Consider the following 777-nt stretch of genomic DNA (forward strand, 5'->3'; position numbering starts at 1 on the left):
GCAAGTGAACAGAATTCCTGAGGGAAAAGTACAGCTCTGGGCTGCAGATGTGGGCATGGCTTGGTTTTAATTATTTACCCCTCTCTATCCTTTCTTCGGTTCCCTTCCCCCGGCCACAATAAAGAAGGTCAGAAAAGACTAAAGGGGGTAGACAGCTTCCATAAGGCCTGCTCCAGTGTAGCCGTTTAGCACATCAAAGGCCAGATGAAATACCTAGAAAAAGAAGGAACCAAACCTAGGATCATTCCAAACGCCAGCCTTCCTCTGGACCTCAATACAGGGTTGTTGTGATTGCCAAGGGTAGCTCGACAGAGCTCAGAAGAACGATGCCAAACAAAGAAAGTTTCCTCATTATTCTAAGCCGCCCCCCACCCCCACCCCACCCCGCGTTCCAACCACACAAAAGAGCAGCGACTGAACGTAGATTGCTGATGATGCGTTGGGACTGAGCAAATTAGTGATTGTAAAAGGTTTTAGGTTTCCAGAGTAAATCTGGCGATTGATCTGTTTCCCCAGATATTGGGAGAGTTGTCAGCAGGGGGGCTGTGCACTGACTTCAGCAATCCTGGGGGTGTCTGCCCCACAGCATCTGGGGGAAGGATTGGAAAAAGGCCGTCAAAGAGAGCAAACAAGGGTTCCCAAAAGTGAAAATGGGGCTGGGTCTTGAAAGTGGAAAAGGGAGCTCAAGGAGTGAGGTTTCTCTTATGAGAAAGTCTCCTGGTCTGAGGGATGGCTGGGAAAACATGAGGCTTTGAAATAGAAGGCACGGGAGAACCC

The sequence above is a fragment of the Myotis davidii genome, unplaced genomic scaffold, assembly GCF_000327345.1.
Source record: "Myotis davidii unplaced genomic scaffold, ASM32734v1 scaffold3998, whole genome shotgun sequence".
NCBI classification, from domain to species: Eukaryota; Metazoa; Chordata; class Mammalia; order Chiroptera; family Vespertilionidae; genus Myotis; species Myotis davidii.